At 25.8% G+C, this 22,824-nt stretch overlaps 1 protein-coding gene across 11 annotated transcripts in view; it reads left to right on the forward strand.

The window, feature by feature from the left end:
- Positions 1–22,824, forward strand: part of LOC107437287 (tyrosine-protein phosphatase Lar) — a 503,821-nt gene that overhangs the window by 275,527 nt on the left and 205,470 nt on the right. The gene's annotated exons all lie outside the window — the stretch shown is intronic.

The raw sequence follows: 22,824 nt of genomic DNA on the forward strand, positions 1-22,824 counted from the left end.
AAAAATATTTATTATGCTATTTGAAAGTGTGTCAACACTTCTTATAAAATGCGATTGATAATTAGTAATATCTACAATAGTAAAACAAATAATTTATTTTAATCCATTCATAATGAAACCTCAAAAATATCTTTTAAATAATATTGCTGAGAAAAAAAACTAAATTATAATTTAAACAAACTTAATTAAATAATTAATTAGTTCACACCTGCAGACTAATGTCTAAATCATACTTGAACTTCATCGAAGTGAATAAAGTCCAGTCTGTGTAATTTATTTCATACATTTAGAATGCTTTTTCTTATATATACAGTTAAATTAACCATTAATAAATCATCTTTAATAAATTATTGTAATTTATGAAAGTTAAAAACCTTCATTTCACGCTTTCAAGGACATGACATGATATAGCGGGAAAATAATCCTTGAATTCATGTTTCCCAGAAAGTTATATGATGTAGCGAGAATAAAAAAACATCAATTCATATGTTTCCCATAATATTACTTTTCTTGAATATACAGTTAAATTAACCTTTAATTAATCATCTTTCATAAATTATTGTATTGTATGAAAGTTAAAAGCTGAACACCTTCATTTCATGCTAGAACATAGCATGATGTAGCAGGAAAATAATCCTTGAATTCATGTTTCCCAGAAAATATATGATGTTGCGAGAATTTAAAAAAAAAACACCAATCCATGCTTCCCAGTATGTCTTGTAATAAAGCAGAATTGAAAAACTTCAATTCATATGTTTCCCATAATATTGCATGATATAGCAAGAATTGAATATTTTTAATTAATTCTCTTCCCAGTCACATTACAAGATATAATCAATAATAAATTCTCTCAATTCACGTTTCCCAGGATATGCATGATGAAGCGAGAATGCAGAACATTCAATTCATGCTTCCCAGATTATTATATATAGTTTCATAATTTAAAAATCCTCAATTTATTTGCTTCCCAGAATAATGCTAGAATTAAAAAATAATAGCTGGAATTAAAAATATCTCAAATAATAGTTTACAGCATATTACATGATCTAGACAGAACTGAGCATCTTCAATTCATATGCTTCCCAAGATATATGCTTATTCATATGCAATAATGCAGAGATCATATTCTTTCCAAGATCAGTATATATACTTCCCATTGAATAGCTAGAATTGAAAGTTTGTAAGTGGTGCTTTCAAATATATTGCTTTATATAGCAACTGTAAAGGATTAATTTAACACTAGATAGCCTAAGGAAGTCATTTTGACTGCTTTTAATTTCAATTTGAAAGCCATTGATGTATATAATGACACAATTTCTTAGCATTTTGTACAACATATAATTTTTTTACTGTTATTATTTACTAATAACTTGATATATAACTGTAAATAATATGAAAAATATTAAAAAATAATTTTAAACAAAATTCTTTACACGTTATTTATTCTTTTACAAGCCAGCCGTTTTGACTGCTTTTGCGCAATATAGGTATATGGGTGATTCTTTGGAAACATGAAAATTCGGAACAAAAAATTTCTTCAAATTCAAAGTCTTCAAAATATTCTAAAATTTTTTTTTGTGTATTTATTTAGTTACATTTATTAATATCTTACAGACAGCAGTGTAGTTTTTGACATTTTCTCAAGAAAAAAAAAATAAAATTGAAATTCACTAAATTTTGAATACCAGGAAAATGATATTATTAGCTTAGAAGTTTGAAATATAGTGATTTTAAGCTAATAGTAAGTGACTCAACTTAAACCTTTATGTTAGATTGACCATAAATTACTTAAATTAATTCTTTCATCCACTGTAGAAAGAATCAAAAAATCTTTTGTTGCTGATACGTACAGAATAAAATTGTGTATAATAATCAATCATTAAATAAATAAATAACTTTGATTACACCCAAGCACATTACAATCTTGTATAAACTTAGTATTAGGTTAATATTTGCTTTCCCTCTTTACAGTATACTGTTTATGAAATTTTATGGTAACACGTTAATGCCCTGTGATTCATAAGCCAGGAAAATGACAGCCAGGACAATGACAAATTTGCCATTTTCTGACATATAACTTAACTTCAATTTAACATTTTGACCTAAGACGTTTACATTCGGCAGAAAACAACAGGATTTCTTGAAATAACTCAAATAAATCTATGTAGTTCATGCTATTAATGATTTTAAGAAGACAGGAAAATGACAACATAAAAACCTACTCACCTTGAAAAATTGTTTGAAATAGATTTTGCACCAGAAAGTTGCTTCTTTATTCATGCAGTAAGACACGTTCAAATAGGATGGTATTCTAACCTATCTATCTCATCAAAAGTTATTTAACTTACAACCCTTATTTCATGCCACAAATATATTATACTAATCAAATTTATACTGCAATCGTATAATATCTTAAAATAGAGCAAACTCATACTCTTTTTATTAATTAGCCACTTAAAAATACATGGTTTTTTAATGATTTATATAGTCTTTTTCTAATTATGCTCCTTAATTTAAAATAATAGGGAAAAGAAAGTTAAATACAGTTGCTAGATAAAATTTTCTGAAAGTCTCGGAAAAACTCTTCATCTTGTTATGTATTTTTACTGATGGAAGCTCACCTATCCTAAAGCTTCTTCTATTAAGTGAAGTTCGTAAATTGTGTAATTTTCTGAAAACTGGTTGAATTATACTCGGAAGTGCTCGAAATTTTACAAAATCTGAAAATACTTTTATCTACAAATAACTGAAATGAGTTATTCGAAACACTTGATGTTTGGTGAATAGGATATCTTGTATGTGAAAGAGATATCTCTAATGTAAAAGAGATATCTCTAATGTAAAACCAATGAATTCAAATTGTAAATATATAACTATTTTTCCATAGTTGCTTATACTTAAAACAACTAGTAATTTGGTTTTTCTTTTTCTAGAAAGCATTTAAAGTAAAAATTAATCTGCGCACTACCATTCTTTGATCTAAATGCAAAAAGCAAATAAATTTTCTAAGCAAAATAAGCAATTTTCAAACTAAAACTTAATTGAAAAATAATGTTTTGGAAAAAAATGTTCCCTTTTAGATATATATTTTTCTTTTTTCATAAATGTAAAAGAAACTTGAATTATTAGTATTTCAAAATAAATAAATTATGTTTTTAAATCCTATTTGTTTTAAAACAAAATGAGAAATAAATCGCGAAAAATACGAACCCCCCCCCCCCCCAATTTTTTTTCTTTCAAAATAAAAAATAAAACTGGGATGATAAGAAAATAGTCAAGGAAAAAATTTTTAAAATATTTTTACGCATTTTGCATATTAATGTGTAAAATATGTTAACATTTATAAATTTGCCAAAGTAGTTTTTGAAACAAATTAGGATTCTATGAAATATAATTAAATATTGTAATTTATTTTAATTTCGTAAAATTAATCTGATAACAAAATTACTTTATTGCTGAAATTTAGTTTTAAAATCTTTTTATATTTAGTTTCTTTTTATTTAGATTCTTTAGATTATGGTAAAAAGAACTAGATTTTTTCCATGCATAGATTTTAGTTCCACATATTGTTTTTGTTAAGTTAATTCTTAATTTTGTTAAGTTCTTAATAAATTTTATTTTGTTAGGTTTCGTTAATGAATAATTAACTTTCGTTAATTATTCACTAACGAAAGCAGTTTTTTCACTAAAAAGAAATTTCGATTTAAAATGCGAGTAAAAGAACGCTATAATTTCAATCTTCAAATTGCATTTAAATAATATACCATGCAGTTTAAATTGTGAAAATTTAGTAAGACTCAATCATGTGTATATATATATTTAAACTGTTGAAATGAATTCATAAAATCTTTTTTAACGTTTTACATTCCAAATAAGATATAAATAATTCTTATAATTGATATTGGAATACATTTTCGTCCCAAGATTTTAATTAAATTTGCAGTTGCTGTAAATTTTAAATTACCTTAGTGCTTTAAAACTATATACACAACTTAAAAAGTTTTATTATACAATTGACAATGCAATTTTACTATTCAAAGCTCAGATATAGACTTTGAGAATTGGGTCGAAATGTAATTAAACGGCTTGTAGTCCAAAATAACTTATATTATACTACAGTTAATCATAGTTTATTTTAAATATACTGAAAATCTTGTTTGCACAAATTTTGATTGAATAGAAGGATTAGATCTGAATCTTTTAATGACGCTATCTGAAAGAATGCTTTATTATGCATTATGTTCTTAGGAATATAGCCAGAAATTTGTATACAGTAAAATTTGAAAGTGATTCTATAAGTTATGTTAATTTTACTTTTAATAGAAGAGTTATGTAAGAACTAATTAACTATTTTTTTAAAAATATTTAGCTAAAGAAGTTAATATTAAGTAAATTTTCATATTAAGCATGCCAAAAGATTTTTTCCACATTTTTTTAAATCTACATTAAAAAATTTACATTAATTTTAAAAAATCTATTAAATTTAAAAATTTTCATTTTTTTAAGGGTTTTTCAAAAAACTATTTTTGGAAGGAGGATAAAAAAGCAGTTTATGTGCCAAAATTTCAAACTTTAAGCTTTCTTAAATTTGTTATTTTGTATCACTTTAGATGCGCTGTTGGGTAATAATAATAAATATTTCTTTTAAAAATTCTTCTCTACATGAAGGAAAAAAGTCTGGTGAAATTACCGTACAGTTTGGTATGGACATTTTAGGGGAAAAAAGCCTTAGTTCTGGTTAATAAAATAAAAATGTACGAAATTTGAATCATTCATTTGACAATTTTTTTCCGTTCAAATGGCGAAATTTTTTCCGGAAATTCTAGTTTTTAAAATTATAGTTCTCGTTAACACACGTTCAGTAAAATAAAGAAAACTGAAGTGTAAACTTAACCGAATAACAAGTTCTTATGTCCTGCTCTAAAGAATCATGATAAAATTGCCAAACTTTACCACATTTACCGAATTTGATCATATATTAAATTAACCAAAATGTATTGTTAATTTTATCAAAATGATTTTTAAAAAAAAGCTCGTCAGTAAAAATAACTGAGCTTTTTGGTGTTCCCATAGAGCCAGAAGCCATTAATTGTTACCATATTCTGGTAGTTTCGACTATATTTTTTTTTCTAAGTGTTGTATTTAAATACTCAAAAATCAAATACACGTGGAAAAGTTTTATACCTTAGACTTCTTGTACTTAAGGTTAATGTAATTATTTGCATCACTTAGTAGTTTTGAATTCTGTAGAAGCTTTTATTAATAGTTGTGTAGGTGAAGATAGAAGCTTATTATAATAGTCAATTTTTCTTCTTCTAAAAACTACCAAGAGTCGTCTGCTGTGAAATGTTAATGAAACTATCATAATAGCTATGAATACCTATAATTGTGTATATGGTATACTTTATGCAATCTATTCAGGAACGTATTCAGAAAAAATTTGGGTCCGTTAACGGACCCTTCACAAAATAATTTATCTTTTAATTGGATCCTTCACAAATTTGTTTATCTTCATTATTGTTTTGTTAATCGAATAAACTCTTCCCGGGGGCGGGGGGAAGAAAGACGGTTCGAGACAAACTAAGTTTCTCTAAGTTTAAATTCCAAATGTAGTATTCTAAGAAAATATTTCTAATTTTGTAAACATCGTGCTCGCATTCTTATTAATATTCAATCTTACATATTTTTATGTAAATAAGTAATTGATCGATTTATATTTATTCATGAAATTAATTAATAGAATATTATGCAAATAAAAATTAATTTCTGGCAATTTTTTAAATAAAATATTATAAATTTAAGAATTGTTTAAGTTTACTGAATGCGTAACACATTAAAAGTGATACATTATTAAGTTGTGTTATTTAAAATTTGTTAGTTGAAATTATCAAAAATGTGAGTGATTTTGTTTTAATTATTCGTCCGAAATTAATATTCTGTGTTGAACAGTTTAGGCTAAATACCAAATATTTGATTGTTGCATATCTAATTTAGTCGAAGCAATTGTTGAACAGAATCTTGTATCTATTTACAATTTAAAAACTTCTTGAAAAGATTTTTAGCAATTTTTGCAGTAACAGGACCCTATTTGCACAAATTTAAAAAAGCAGGACCCTGGTTGAAAAGATGTGACTTAACGCTTATTTTATATTCACAAATTGTGAATAGTTTTTTCACAATTTTACAAAAACAGGACTTTTTACAAAATGTCTGAACAGACCAGACCCCTGGTTTTAATACAGTAGAACAGCTTAAATAATATAAAAGAAAGCAGAAATAAACGTACTTTAGCTTCGATTCTATCAACAAAGGCCTTAATTGGTATGTAAACACAAAATGACAGTAGAAAAGCAATCCAACAAACACGTTGCGATAAGAAAAAGTGGTTTAATCAGAAGGGGACTAGAAGCAAGCTTGGACAGGATGAGTAATAAGGGAGCTAAAAAAACAGGTGCAAGGATTGAAATCTTTTAAATTCTCACAATAATCCTAGTTTATAAATGAAATTAAAATATGTTTCCCAAACCTGGGAATAAATACGATACTCGAAAGATAGTTAACTAAATTACTAGAATTTCTCAAATTATGGAATGATTCTCATAAGTCTAAGTTGCAGTGTTGAATGATTTTAGCTGATGAAAACTTAAACCTAACATCAAAACCACTTTTCATGTTGGTCAATGAAAAAGCATTTAAAATATCCTAAATTTTGGGCTTATACTTAAAACCATATATTCTGGTAATGAAAAAATACGATATTTAAACTATTAAGTTGGTAATTTTTCTGTTCATATGGGTAATGAATTACTGGAAATTCTGATATTCAAAATTATCGCTCTCTTTACCGGAAATTTAGTGAATTGAAACAAACAAAGTTGAAAATCAAATTTAACTGAATTAATGGCTTTTTATGCCATGCTTAAGGTATTATGATAAAATTACGAAATTTTATTACATATTCAGGGGTCCGTCCAGACATTTTGTGAAAAGTCCTGTTTTTTTATAATTATGAAAAAACTACTCATAATTTGTGAATATAAAGTAAGCGTTAAGTCACATTCTTTCAACCAGGGTCCTGCTTTTGTGAATTTGTGCAAATAGGGTCCTGTTATTGCAAAAATTGCTAAAAACCTTTTCAAGAAGTTTTTAAATTATAAATAGATACAAGATTATGCTCAACAATTGCTGCCACTAAATTAGAAATTTAACATACAAATATTTGGTATTTAGCCTATACTGCTCAATGCAGAATATTCATTTCGGACGAATAATGGAAACAAAATCACTCACATTTTTAATAATTTCAATTGACATATTTTAAAAAGCACAACTTAGTTATGTATCCCCTTTAATGTGTTGGGTATTAAGTAAATTTTAACAATTCTTAAATTTATAATATTTTATTTAAAAATTGCCAGAAATGAATTTTTATTTACATAATACTCTATTAATTAATTTTATGAATGAATATAAATTGATCAATTATTTATTTACCAAAAAACAATATCATTTAATATCAATAAGAATGTGCACACGATGTTTGTAAAGGTAGAAATATTTTCTTAGAATACTACATTTGGAATTTAAAACTTAGGGAAACTTGGAAACATCTTTCTTCCCCCCCCCCCAGGAAGGGTTTATTCGATTGACAAAACAATAATGAAGATAAACAATTTTGTGAAGGGTCCGATTAAAGGATAAATTATTTTGTGAAGGGACCGTTTTTATGAAAAGATATTTTGTGAAGGATCCGTTAACGGATCCAAATTTCTTCGAAGCAGACCCCTGATATTATAAAACCCATATTTTATTGCTAATTTTACCAAAATCATTTCGAAAGCCCCTTTGATAAAAATTACCGAACTTTTTGTTGTAGTACTCTTAAAGCCAGAAGCATGGTAAATTTTATCATATTCTGGTAGTTTTTACCATATTTTTTTACTTGATGTACTTTTGCTAAACATATTTGCAATAGGGTCTTTAAGCTAGAGGTAATCGTTTTTTAAGGAATTGTATATAATTTATTATTCTGTTAACCAACTTCATACTCTATTTATATTTCTTTTGTTTATTACTCTCATTCCATCAACCTATTCCATGTAAACGAACTCTTAGAAATCATTATTCTTTTCATTATTATTATTATCATTAGAAATCATTATTCTAATTTGTTATTCTATTTACCAACATCGTGCTTTATTTATATTTTTTTGTTTATTACTCTCATTCCATCAACCTATTCCATGTAAGCGAATTCTTAGAAATCATTATTCTTTTCATTATTATTACTATTAGAAATCATTATTCTAATTTATTATTCTGTTTACCAACTTCGTGCTTTATTTATATTTTTTTGTTTATTACTCTCATTCCATCAACCTATTCCATGTAAACGAATTCTTAGAAATCATTTTTCTTTTCATTATTATTATTATTAGAAATCATTATTCTAATTTATTATTCTGTTTACCAACTTCGTGCTTTATTTATATTTTTTTGTTTATTACTCTCATTCCATCAACCTATTCTTTGTAAACGAATTCTTAGAAATCATTATTCTTTGTTTTGCTATAATTTTTTTACATTAAAACATTTATTAAATTTGGAAAAAATAAGCATGATGACTATTCACTAACTTATTTTATTCTTACCTTTTCATTTTATGCGCAATTGCGGAAAGAATAAACTAGAGCTCAGGAAAAACATAAATTTTCTGTGAAAATGAACAAAAAAATAAGATTTAAAAGGCAATGTAATTATCTTTTTTATAAACTAATCATTAAATGTGCTTCTAATTTAAGAAAAAAAGTCAGTTGCATTTGATATGTGAGAGAAGCAACATAATAGTTCGTTATAGTTTTTTAAATATTTGGATTCAAATTCAGTTTCTCGTTAATTTTTAAACTTAAAATCCAAGAACAATTTTTTGAACATTTCATTTTTTTAAATTTACTTTTGCCTTTATGCAAGGTATTTTTATAATTCAAAGCGCTTTTCTCTAAAACAAAATACTTTTTTATGCTATCTACGGTTAACATTAAAAATAACTGAAACTAAAATCAAAGCATTTCTCTTATATGAGTTCAATAAATTTACAAAATTGCAATATTTCTAAAAGTTTCAAATTTATTGCTTTTTCTTACATAATAGCTTATAAATTCATTTTAAAGAAGAATTTTTGTTTGTTTAACATGTTTTATTTTTAACATTATTTGCAAATTACCAAATGTAATATTGTTTCTAATTTAGAGAATTCCTTTTGTTAATTTTTTTTAAAGGAAAGTAATAATAAAAAAACTTCTTAATTAGTAACAAGCAGCTAATCTATTTCCACGAAATATTATTTAATAAATATTTCTACACTATTTAATTATTTTTTTTCTTATTCGTCTGTTGCTAATCCATGCACTTTCCATTCGAATTAAATATAGTTAGTTGATTAAAGTATTTTTATTTTATAGTTATTTTTTTTTTGTAATCTTTACTAATTTATTTCATATTCTAATTTGTTTCTTCCATCTCATCTTGCGTAAAATTATAATTTCGAAGCATCTCTTATTCAAATTTTACTTTTTTCTTATGTTTTTATTAGACTTAAACTAAAATGAGACACGTTGTTAATTTTTTTTTCTTTTAATACATAAACTTTTTCTTTTTTTGTGAGAAGTAACTTAAGTAAAAATTTATATTTTAGACTTTATTATTTATTCTGAGAATTAGTTTTAAGGGATTTATAATATTGTTTTTAATTCTCGAAAAATTTTTCAGAAATATTGTTTTATACTTTTTAAAGATTCAGAAAACTGTTTTGTTTCAATAAACTATTTGTACAAAACTTGTTTTTTTTCTTTAAAAATTTTTTTACACTATTTTCAGGAACACATTTTTATAAATATATTTGTCAAAAATATGTTTTTGAAAATATTGTCATAACTGTATTGTATAACAATACTGATTTAATTATAAAAATTTCCACTTAAATTGATTTTAAAATTTCTAGTTTTTTTCCAAAATTAAAGACTTGAATTAAAGACTTAAATTATATATGAAACTTTTTAATAAACCAAAAACATAACTATTGTTATTGCTTGCGTAACATAAATTCCTTCAAAAATATTTTTTTTTAAGAGTTTTGAAAAAGTTTTAAAAACATCATTTGTTCTACAAAACCTTAGGACTTTTAGGACATCTTTAATTAAAATAATGTAATGTTAGCTTTTGAAACATTTATTTACAATTTTCAAAACAATCATGACATAAATGTTTTATAAAATTTACTTTCTATAAAGCGTTTTTAATACGTTCTAAATGTAACAATTATCTAATGCCTTTTTTACATAAACACATTAATAAAATAAAATTTTCAGTGATATTGAAAAAATAGGGAAAATAAGCGTTAATATGAAACACTAGAAAGCTATCTACAAAACATTTATACTCGAAAGCTAGGAATATACTGGATAGCTATCTACATGGCAGATTTTTATTAAATTCTGCTAAGAGTTTGTAAAACAAATAAGTGTTGCGAACTTACAATTCTCTCTTACAAAAGCTTTAAATCCTAAAAGTTAAACTTTTAACAAACATTAAATTGCATCTAAACCACAGGAAGCTATTTACAAAATAAAAACCATCCAAGTTAAAAACTTTTTCAAACAGTTAAGTGTTGCCGACTTGCAATAGACTAAAAAATGTTTCTAAATGTAACAAATTAAGCATTCCTCTAGCTTTATGAATGTTCATAAAATGTTTCTAAATCTAAACATTTGAGCTTTTTATCGACCTACAAAACAAATATTTTTATTTAAACCAGTCATATTTAAAACCTTTGTAAAATAAATTAACTTTACTTATTTAAATTTGACACGAAGTGTCTCTAAATCTGAAACGTTTTACTCAAAAACATTTTAAACGTTCTTCAAACAGCATTAAACAGGCAAACGCTAGTTATCATATTTCTAAACCTGAAAATTTTAGCTTTCTACAAATTGCATTAAATTGCAACCAAACTGTGCCAAACTATTAACAAAACAAATAGATTTATTAAAACCAGCCCTGTTCAAAACTTTTGCAAAAACAATTAGCGTTGCTTACATACAATCGATCCTGAAATGTTTCCAAATATGAAGAGTTTAGCATTCCTCAAACTGCATCAAGTCGTACCAAACACTAGTTATCATAAAATGTTTCTAAATTTAAAATGTTTAACTTTCTACTGGCCTCCTTAAAATAGATAGAAATATAGGATATTTACAAAACAAACTAAAACCCGCCATGTTTAAAACATTTGTGAAATAAATTGATGTCTCTTACTTAAAGTCGACAGTAATATATTTTTATATCTTAAGATCTGTAATTTTTTTCAAACAGTATTCGTTACATATAAACAAACATCAGAAACCTTTCACAAAAAATACTCTTTTATTATAACTAAACCTACGGTACTTAAAAAAAAATTTAAAATAATCCAAAATTCCTTACTTCAGGAGGCTATGAAATATCCAAATCTGAAGAAATACATCGTTCAACAAATGTCATTTTAACCCACATTTCCAATAACCTCTTGATATATATTGGATACTATGATTCTTTCTTCTGGTGCAAAATATGAATTTCTGAGACCTTTATAGAACTCTTCATTGTTGTTCGTATAAAAGGGGGATATCTCATTTTAAAGAGTAAATAAAAACGGTTTTTAGCCTTTTTTTGAACTTTTTAAACGTTTCAAAATGCAGCAGATAAATATATTTGCAATGCATTTGAATCCACGCTGGATTTTGTTTGATGTTACCAAGTAGTTAACTTCTACAAGAATCGAAATCACATAAAAACTTGAGGCTTTCAAAAAAATATAAATTTAAAAAAATATTTAATAGAAAGAAATCAATACACATCAATAAAAAACAGCATTAGTTAGATAATAGTTATATTAATAATAATAATGCCTATTGTTTGATCATTTTATTCACTATTTCGTAATAAAATTTATTGTAAGAAATAATTAAAATACGCAAATAAAATTTATTCAGTGCGCAAGAAAAATAAACGAACTACCCTGAATAACTTTTGATGTAATGATCGGATCTTCACGTAAGGACTACTCCATCTTAATGGTTCGAATGCTAATTAATTAGTGCAGAGGATATTCTAGGTTACGAAATCAGTACTTTCTCAGAATAAACATACTTTTTGTCGACGGATTAAGATTTCTGAGCCTTAAAATATAGATAGCCGCAATCTCAAAAATATGGTCTCAATAATGGTATTTTTAATTCTGAAATTGTATCATTTAGTAATAAGATATGCTTTCAAATATTTTGCAGAAAGCATATTTGTTTGCTATATTCATGAATTTTACAAAGATCCAAAAAATAATTATTTTACCTTTGAATTTCAACAAAAATAAATTGTTTCTTTTCTTTAATTTAAATTTACTCTTACTGAAAAATATTTGCTAACATTTCTACAACCTGATTTTTATTTTTTTGATTTAAAAAGTATTTATGTATTCATCATATCCCTTACAAAAAATAATTTAGTTTAAAAATATTTGCTTAAAGTATGAGATCTTAAATCAGATTCACGAGATTTTTTAAAACTTTTTTGTATCAATTAATCGAAAAATTGAAATTTTTTTTTTTAATTTTGAACACATTTCTTGTTTTTTTTTAAAAATAAAAGCAAACTTAAGAACTCAGTAGAAAACTATCGTGAACAAAAGCTAAATATACTATGTTTTTAAATTCTGATTTTTATTTCTTAATTCTTATTTTCTTTTATTCTGCCTGAATAATTCGATATAAATAAATAAATAAATAAAAGTCCAGGTTTAAATTGCAAAAGTAAAAAATTCTTAAAAATGCTTATTTTAATAACATTTGACTTACCTCAGTTGTACTCAATTTTAAATTTTTAATTGAACCAGCCTACGCAATTTCGTATTGTATCAATTTTTTGTTAAGGTTTAAAAACACCGCCTACACTTTTTATATTTACAAACTAAACAACATACCACATTTGAGCACTAAAAATAGATTAAGTTTACGTTTTTAAAATTAGTTATTTTTGAAGGCAACTTGACATTTCTATAAGCAATGGTCAGTTTTTATATTTTTCTTCGTGTTGCATTACTGAACATTTTAATCTTTTGATTATTTACCTGCGTTTTTAAATTGTTTTAAAAACAAACCATTAATTTGTAGAATTATAAAAAATAATGTTAACCATGTAAAATATTTAAAACTTGTTTTTGAAAAAAATAATGAAAACAAATAATGAAAATGAAAACAAATTACAGAGCAAGTGACGTATACACACGTGATGTAAAAATATATAATAAATAAATATATTGCAAGCTAGTAGATGTTTTACTAACTTATATTTTTTTTTAAAAAAAAGCTTTTAATTTTACTCTCTTTAATGCAGTTTATTATTATTAACTAATTATGATGAAAAATAATCAAATTTTTATTCCTACGAACATTAAAAAATAGCATACGATTCGTATATTTTTATGATGAAAATTAAGCTATATATTTTTTTAAAAAACTAAGTAAAAAAAGTAACTAAAATAAAGTGTATTACGATTTTTTAATTATTGTTTTTTTTTTGTTTAATTTTTTTTTAAATCTTAATTCAAATTTTAGAAAAAATTAATCGTGTATTTTTTAAAACTCCTTTGTTCGTTTTTTTAAGTGAAATTCCTTCATTTTTAAAAGAAATCATTAATCTTAATAAAATTATCTTTTAATTTTGATAAAATACAAAATAACGATATTTCGCTTAACTTTATTTTGATTTGCTGAATAGTAAATTAAATTATAATCTTAAAAAAAATTTTTTTGTTAGAATGGGTTAAAAAAGTTTAATTTTGGAACGATTTAGTGCTTATAAGTTAACTATTAAAGTGAAATTAAAAACGGCATAATTACTTTAAATAAATTGGTGTCTTCCGCTCCTGCATCGTATTTAAAATTAATTAAAACGTGTAAATAGTTTAATGAAAGCTGTCGAGTAGTTCTAGAGAAATCAAAATTTCAATCATCCAAAACCTTTCAGCTAATTTCGTACAAATTCCGAAATTTGACAGTTAAAATTGTAAAAATAAACTTTTTATGCTTATAATTTGTGTAAAATTTGTATACCATAAAATTTTAATTTTCTCAACTATTAACTTATACTAATTTTCTAAACTTTAGTGAAACTATTGATTTACTTAAAAAGTTCGCGACATCTAGCTAAATATGCGAAAATTGAAATAACATTAAGGGGGCAAACTTTCGATTATTCTCTTAAATTTAAAACCTAACATTTTGGAATCATTTTTTCTAGATTAGGGTTATCCGCCATATTTTGAGGGTCGATTATCTTAATCCGTCGAGAAAAACATATTTATTCAATGTTTTTAAGTATGAATTTGCAGCTTGAAATATTGTCTGAAGTAATTGATTAGCATATTTAAAGTTCCTATCAAACCATCTTAGACATCTTATAAATCATTAACATTAGATTAAAATATATTCTGGCTGTTTATGTTTTTTTAACCCAGCAGAACAGCTAGTATTTAAAGAAAGTCTTTTTAGAATTTATCAAGAATATTAAAAGTTTATTCTCGTATACTTTTTTGAATAGGATTTTTACTAAGAAAATTTTTGCATTAGTTAATTTAGAAATTCTTAGTGAAATTTCATTTTTCGAAAATATTTGTTAAGTACCCGTATTATTCATTAGTATGTTTTGATTGCCCCGGACCAAACAACGAAACTTAAAACATAAGAAATGGTAGAAACTGCTTTTAAAAAATTTTAAGATTTTATCTTTATTATATTCGATGCGGAAAAGGTAATTTATGTACTGACTTTTTAAAAGAAAATATCTAGTTGGTTCGTTATATTTAAATAAATTTACTTTCATTAGTTTAACAAAAACGCTTAAACTTTCTATATATAAGTTTATATTGGTAAATTAAACATTAATTCTTATTCTTCAAATTTTACCTTAAGGTATGAATATTTCAAAAAGAGTTCATTTCAAACATATTCAACAAACGCTTCTGAACATTTCTTTACATATATTCATTATTCATTGTACAGGATATTATACTTGTATATTTCCTTTTCAAAAGCGTCTTGAAACTTTTCAAGTTCATTCAATAGTTAAATTCGAAATTTGTATTTTAATGATTTTATATATTTTTCGTATTGTGAGATACTTTTGAAATTATTTACGCAGAAATAAATTCTTTGCATTTCCTTACTTTTATGCCTTTGAAATTTATCTGAAATATATTGCAAAATATATTTCATGACACAATTTTCTACATCTTTGTGCGACTACAATTACAACAGGAGTGAAATTAAATTAAACGTCTTGGTGTAAGCTAAAAATTTCGAAATGAAAACATTTACTGACTATAATATAAGAAAAAGATATGCAATTAAATTTTTTTTTATTGTGAATTATTTTCAAACACCGACACTTAAACTATTCTATTTCTTTATTTTATATTCTTTCAACAATTCGAGTCCTATTCGTAGTTTTTTTTTTTTTAACTATTTTAAATGAGGGCGAAAAACGTTATAAATATTTATCATTTGAATGTGTTACTGATTATGTTTTATTACATTTTTACGTAACAGCTATTATTATTATTTTCGTCTTTAATGCTGTTTTAGTAAAATAAATTGTAATAAGAATATTTACGCGTTGTGACAAAGATGTTTCTGTTAACAAGTGCTAAAACTCTGTCAAAAGTTGCAGAAACATTCGTTTGATACAAATTCTTAATATACAGGGTTATACTAATCATGTGCATGTAATCAATGTTTAAAATATAAACAAAAATTGTTGGCATTGTGGGAAAAATCACGAAATGTTTTATTTAAAATATTTGATTATATTTTAAGAAACTTTTAACAAAATTATTTATGTTATCGCACTCAAAAATTAAATATATTGACAAGATGCTGATGAAATTTCAAATTAACAGAATCATTTTTAAGTCAGGTTAAAGAGCGGAGTGTTATAACAATCGTATTTAGAATATCAATTGTTTATCAAGTAGAAGTTGATAGTGGTTGGAATTAGTCAATTATTTTATTTCCGTTTCCTCACTCGAGAAATAATCGGAAATACAATACTCTAATTATAAAGAAATATTTGACAATATGTTTCTAAATTAAGACACTTTAATTATACGGACGTTTCATTTATTTATATATATATATATATATATAAATAAATGAAACGTCCGAACAATATATATATATATATATATATATGGGTCATTCTCACAAAAACAGTCATTTTCATGTCCCCAGTATATTTTATGTTTGTTTTACAGCTTACGAAGAAAAGAAATTCAGGGAAAGTGTCCTTCAGAATGCAAGCTAACAAAAGAATAAAAATAAAATTATCAATTTTTATTTTTTACTTATTTTAGGTAATTAAAATATACCAATATGTCATTCCCTCACTTGTCCCCACTGCTGATTTAAAAAAAGAAAAAAATTGTTTCTGAAATAAAATTTTATTTTTTACAAATTCGTGTTTTTTATTTCAGAATACTGAAATATAGAATTCAGAAAATCAATTTTAAATTTATTTTCTGATAAAAATATTAACACAGCACTATTTTAAACTTTGTCCCCAGTGTTTCGCGTCATTCCCTCACAACATTGTTCTTATCACCTGCAATCTTCTTAGAATAAAAATATTTTAATAAAAACTTCAGAAGTTAACAACTGGCATCATAGAACAAAATTGCAGTATGTTTACATCTTCAACTTAAAGAAGCTTTGCTGTGGAATAAACTTGAATGAATCAAACCAGGTAAAATTTTTTGCATTCGTCATTCCCTCATGTCATTTTTTAGAGTAAAATAAAATACAACTTCATCGAGAAAGTGGATAATTATATGTTGCTTTCTTGTATGAATATAATTGTATGCGATTGACTTCAGAAATTAATTAGGCCTAACTGTTATTTTTAAATTTTATTGAATTCGTCATTCCCTCACTAGTGTATAAAGTGAGGGAATGATTCAAGATGAGTATATTATCAAATTTTTTTTTGTTCAATCGTGCCAGCCAATTTTATTTCCAAAACCTGTAAAAACTATTAAATATATAAGACTAAATTATAATAAATATTAGATATACTCAGTATGTTATAATTTTCAAACTTTAGGTTGATGTAACTTAGATAAAAACATGCATTAAAATAAAATATCATTCCCTCACTATTAGTGTCATTTCCTCACTTTTTAAATAATGAAAATAATTAATTTACTTATTAATTAATTTGAAAAATAAATTAAAAAATTAATAAATTAATTTATTAAATTAATTAATTTATTTATTTAATTTATTTATTTATTAAATTAATTAATTATTAATTTTTATAAATTAATTAATTATAAATTAATTATTTAAAAAATTAATTAATTTAAATATTAAGCATAATTTATAGGATATATACATTCTTTATAATGCCATTGCATATTTCTATTAATATAAAAAGTTTCAGAGCTTTTTATTCACTTTACTTTTTTGGGATTTTATGAACTGAAAAATGACAGTTTTCGTGAGAATGACCCATATATATAATGTTTTCGTTAAATAGTATTTTTAAACAATTGTTTTCTTTAAGATATATTATCGTTTTATTTATCTAATCGTTGTCTTTAAACTGCCATTTACTTTTAATAACTTTCTTTGGAATAATCGTCTTAGCAAATCACTCTTAACTGATGTAAATAAAAAAATCCTTTAAATATATTTTTGAAAAAAAATTTCAACTTTTTTTTAAAAAAATTTCAACTTTTTTAAAAAAAATTTTCGTGCTGATTAAATTTTGTAATTATTATGAATGTTAGTGAATACATTTCGAAATATGATGTACGGGATGTAAAAAAATATTTTAAAACAAATATTCTCTATAGATATACACAATATGCTTTTAAACTTAATCTAGTTTTGTCAGTTTTTTTTTCCTATTATTGCTACTCCCAAACAAAATAGTTTCGGTTGTCAAAAATGGTGAATTTCAAAACGCAGTGTATTATCGCGAAATAAACAAATCTATGCATTCTTGAAAGAGGAGAAAGAAAACAAAACATGGAAAAGAGAGAATCGGATTTGATGAAAAATGACACAGAAAAGGATACAGATTTTTATCTTTTTCTTCATCTCCATCCTTTCTTCAAATTTCTCTCATGAAAATGCACTCGAAAAGAAAGACAAGAATATAAACTCACTTCAACTCCGAAAAATGTCACGGAAAACAGAAAAGGAGCCAAAAATGTTCGCCAAGCACAACTCTTGTGCTGATTAGCAAAGCGAACTAATGACTCTCTGATAATGATGTTAGAAAACAAGGGTTTTCTGATAACGGCTAATTAGCATTGTGCAGTCCGGTGATTTTTTTTATGTATTGTTATCTCCTTTTAAGACTATTATTTTTAGCTAATAATGCCTTCCGAGCCAATAAGCAAAATAAAATGAAAAGCTAAAAGAGTAAAAAATGGCGATATCGAGTTGACGTTGCCTCTTTTTTTAGTTCTTGTCACAGGCGGAGGGGGAAAAATTCCTTTTTTTTTTGTATCTGTTAGGTAATTCAACTTCATTTTTTAGTGAGAGACATGTTTATGAAAAAAGATTAGATTTAATGTGTACTTAATTCATGTTCTTTTAAATAAATGTAAAAAATTGTGTTCAAAGATAAAATTTTTAAAAAAGAAAATCGGAACGCATTTAAATTGTAATTTTTTTAGTGTTATTAAATTTCTTTTAAATCATGATCTCACAGAAGATAAATTGTAGATTAAATAGAATTTTCATGGCGTCTACAAAATTTTGATGCTACCTGCAAGAAAGTAATTAAGAATAATGTTTCAAAATTAAAAAATAAAAAAATAAAATAAATTGTTAGATTAGAGAAAAATTTAAAGAATTTTAAAAAAAATTGTCACTGAATTAATTGATAGATCACGTCACTACGTAGATACATTACTACATACAATTGATAGTTCACGTCACTACATTAATTGATAGATAAAAATAGATTCTCTTATTAATTAAGACGTAGAAATCTTTTATTCACAAAGAACCATAAAAAGTCAAGATACTAATTAAGAGATTATTTTCTGAAGTTTATGTGTAATAACTCTTAGAAAAGTACTTATTAAGAAAATCCCCAAAACTCCCTATCTTCTGAATGGTGTCATGTTTTTGAACAAATAAAAATCTCTAAATTTTCCCGTTTGAATGACGTTTGAATAAGTTGAGGATATTCTTACAACCAATTCCTATTTAGAATCCTACCTGGTTAAATAATGGGAGCCTTCGAAAATGCATAGCTTTTTCATATTTTCATGGCTAGATAAATCTGTGCCAAATCCCAACAAATCCTGCTATGGGGAACCATCATTATATAGCAAGGAAAAATATGAGTAACTGTAAGCTGCTAAATAAAATAAATTTGATATAAATTAACAAGATGCTTATTTATTTGAAATAGTCAGTCTTATCCTTTAAAGACATTTAATTATATATATATATATACATATATATATATATATATATATATATATATATATATATATATACACTGGTTATCATAAATTAAGGAAAATTCACAAAAATCGCGATAACTCAAGAAATTACACATGGAATTTTATGAAACTTACCCACAATATACAACACATAGTAAGGTATTAAACAACATAAAAAGAAATTATCAGACATTAATAGTAGTATAGAAATTAGCACATGTATAAAATAAACAAATTGGAAGTATCGGTTTGCAATAGAAAAAGTACCTTTAATATGGAATATGATTGCCTCTAGAAGCAATACAGCACAAACAGCGATGTGTGATGCTTTCAATTATGCGGTCTATCAGTTCAATAGGAAGTGAGAGCCATTGCTCTTGTAAAGCAGTTGCAAGCGTGGCAAGGGTCTGAGGGGGCGGATTGATGGCAGATACACGCCTCCCTAGAGCATCCCAAACGTGCTCGATAGGATTCAAGTCCGGGGATCGAGCTGGCCACTCCATGCGAGTAATTGTTTCCTGTTGAAGATAATCATCAACAATGCGAGCTCTGTGTGGTCTTGCATTATCGTCCTGTAACAGGAAGCAATCACCAATTGCCCCGGCATATGGGCGCACATAAGCATCAAGGATGTTGTCTCGATAAACCTGAGCATTCACGGTTCCCCTTGGAAAGACATGGAGGTATGTGCGCCCTCCTAAGGATATGCCTCCCCAAACACAGACACTGCCTCTTCCGTATGCATCTCTTTCACGGATGTTTGATGGATGATAACGGGTCCCAGGTTCTCTCCATATCAAATAACGTCTACTGTCACTTTCTAGACTAAACCTGGACTCATCCGTAAAGAGAACAGGCCTCCATTGATCTGACGTCCAGTGGACATGTTGTCGGGCCCACTGCAAACGGTCTCTCCTATGGCGTGATGTGAGCGGCACGCAAATGGCTGGTCGTCTCGCATACAGACCACCTTCGTGGAGCCTTCTGCGCACAGTTGACGTTGACACCAACCTTCCGGTGGCTGCAGCAAGAGAGGATCTAAGATGTGTCGGAGTAGCGGTTCTATTCCTGCGTGCACTTAATGTCAAATATCGGTCATCGGCACTGGTCGTAACAGTTGGCCGTCCTTGACTGAACCTCCTAGATGCCGAATCTGTGGTTTGAAATTGCCTCCAAAGTCTATGAACCACAGATGGACTCACATTTAGCCATCTGGCCACTTCTGATTGACTCTGCCCTGCCTCTAGTCTCCCGATGGCTCTCCATCGTAGTTCTTCAGGCAAATGATGCCTAGAGGTCATTATTACGAATTGGCTATCTCAGATTTTCAATGTCGCAATCACAGTAAAATTTGTGTGCTTTCTCTCAAACTTGGACTTTTATGCTCCAGGCAGATGACGTAAGCCGAGTGCAGCGCCACTAATTTGCATATTGCAATTTTACTCAGCTACTCTTAGTGGACAACATATGCAAATTTTGCACGGTTTGGCTTACTTTTGAAAGAGTTATCGCTATTTTTGTGATTTTTCCTTAATTTATGATAACCAGTGTATATATATATATATATATATATATATATATATATATATATATATATATATATATATATATATATATATACACTACGTAAGAGAAATAATGAATAAATGATAATTTTACAACAACAACAAAACTAAATCATTTAAATAACTGAAATCTTTTATTTATTTTAGTTCCTTAAAATACTTAACTGCTTTAAGAGAAATTCGAAATAACCGCATACATAAATTACTCAAGTTAAATATTTGAGCAACTAGTACTCAAAATTAAATAGTTAAATGAGCAGAATTTTTTAAATATTTCGATAAGGAAACGAAGTTTGTAGCTCAACACAAGGTTATAACCACTGGGTTGTCATTTATTGATTTTAGATTAAATGTTAATCTATTAAACATATTTAAACGGGTAACTGGAAACCATTTTTAATTTCATCTAATTTTTAAAAAAAATTAAATCTAAAATATATATATTTTTTTAAATTCGAAACAAATTTCCGTAAAATGGACCTTGTTCTATAGCTTTCCATTAAAAGCGGAATTTATTAGAAGATTATATTTTATGGAGTTTATATATGTTGCTCAAGTTAAATATTTGAGCAACTAGTACTCTTACTTAAATAGTTAAATGAGCAGAATTTTTTAAATATTTCGATAAGGAAACGAAGTTTGTAGCTCAACACAAGGTTATAACCACTGGGTTGTCATTTATTGATTTTAGATTAAATGTTAATCTATTAAACATATTTAAACGGGTAACTTGAAACCATTTTTAATTTCATCTAATTTTTTAAAAAAATTAAATCTAAAATATATATTTTTTTTAAAATTCGAAACAATTTTCCGTAAAATGGACCTTGTTCTATAGCTTTCCATTAAAAGCGGAATTTATTAGAAGATTATATTTTATAGAGTTTATATATGTTGCTCAAGTTAAATATTTGAGCAACTAGTACTCAAAATTAAATAGTTAAATGAGCAGAATTTTTTAAATATTTCGATAAGGAAACGAAGTTTGTAGCTCAACACAAGGTTATAACCACTGGGTTGTCATTTATTGATTTTAGATTAAATGTTAATCTATTAAACATATTTAATCGGGTAACTGGAAACCATTTTTAATTTCATCTAATTTTTAAAAAAAATTAAATCTAAAATATATATTTTTTTTAAAATTCGAAACAATTTTCCGTAAAATGGACCTTGTTCTATAGCTTTCCATTAAAAGCGGAATTTATTAGAAGATTATATTTTATAGAGTTTATATATGTTGCTCAAGTTAAATATTTGAGCAACTAGTACTCAAAATTAAATAGTTAAATGAGCAGAATTTTTTAAATATTTCGATAAGGAAACGAAGTTTGTAGCTCAACACAAGGTTATAACCACTGGGTTGTCATTTATTGATTTTAGATTAAATGTTAATCTATTAAACATATTTAAACGGGTAACTGGAAACCATTTTTAATTTCATCTAATTTTTTAAAAAAATTAAATCTAAAATATATATATTTTTTTAAATTCGAAACAAATTTCCGTAAAATGGACCTTGTTCTATAGCTTTCCATTAAAAGCGGAATTTATTAGAAGATTATATTTTATAGAGTTTATATATGTTGCTCAAGTTAAATATTTGAGCAACTAGTACTCAAAATTAAATAGTTAAATGAGCAGAATTTTTTAAATATTTCGATAAGGAAACGAAGTTTGTAGCTCAACACAAGGTTATAACCACTG

This window comes from Parasteatoda tepidariorum, chromosome 3, assembly GCF_982258835.1.
Source record: "Parasteatoda tepidariorum strain Cologne lab strain chromosome 3, Ptep-v5.0, whole genome shotgun sequence".
NCBI lineage: Eukaryota > Metazoa > Arthropoda > Arachnida > Araneae > Theridiidae > Parasteatoda > Parasteatoda tepidariorum.